Below are 733 nucleotides of genomic sequence, written 5' to 3'. Positions count from 1 at the left end.
TCTGATGCCTTTTCACTTCAAGTGGGAGAGGCCTCTACCCACCCAGAGAAGGTATTCACAAACACCAACAAGTACTGGAAGTTTCCAACAACTTGGGGCTTTTGTGTAAAGTCTATTTGCCAGTCTTCCGTAGGCCCGTCCCCTTTATGTTGAATTCCCATGTGAGTGGGTCCTGGAGCTCTCTTGGGGTAGTTTTTTTGAAGAAGTCATGCAATTTTTAGTCCTTTGTAATTTTTTTTTTTGAAAATTAGGTCGCATAATATACTTTTGGACCCACTGTATGGTAGCATCTCTTCCATAATGGATGCTTTTGTGTATATGCTTCAAAATTGGATACAGAAGAGCCTCAGAAACTAAAATTATTCCCTGGGAATTATTTTTCCAGCCTGTCAAATGTTCAGAAGTGAAATCCCATTCTTTTGCCTGATTTAGGTCCTTCTCTGAGTGTGCTGACTGATACTCAGATAAATCTACCTGGGGGAGCAAAAAGCCTATCATAACAGGGGTCTCTGTCTTTGCTGCTTTCTTTGCTGCTTGGTCCGCCAGTCAATTTCCCTTTATTCATGAGATTTCACCCTTTTGGTGGCCTGGACAATGCATTATGGCCACCTAAGAAGGCTCATAGATTGCCTCCAATAATTATAATATCTCTAGAGTGTGTTTAATTTCTTCCTTGTTGGCAGCTAGAAACCCTCCTTTCTTCCAAATAGCTCTGTGGGCATGGACCACTGAA

The sequence above is a fragment of the Equus przewalskii genome, chromosome 26 (genome assembly GCF_037783145.1).
Source record: "Equus przewalskii isolate Varuska chromosome 26, EquPr2, whole genome shotgun sequence".
NCBI lineage: Eukaryota > Metazoa > Chordata > Mammalia > Perissodactyla > Equidae > Equus > Equus przewalskii.
This window is presented reverse-complemented; position numbering follows the sequence as displayed.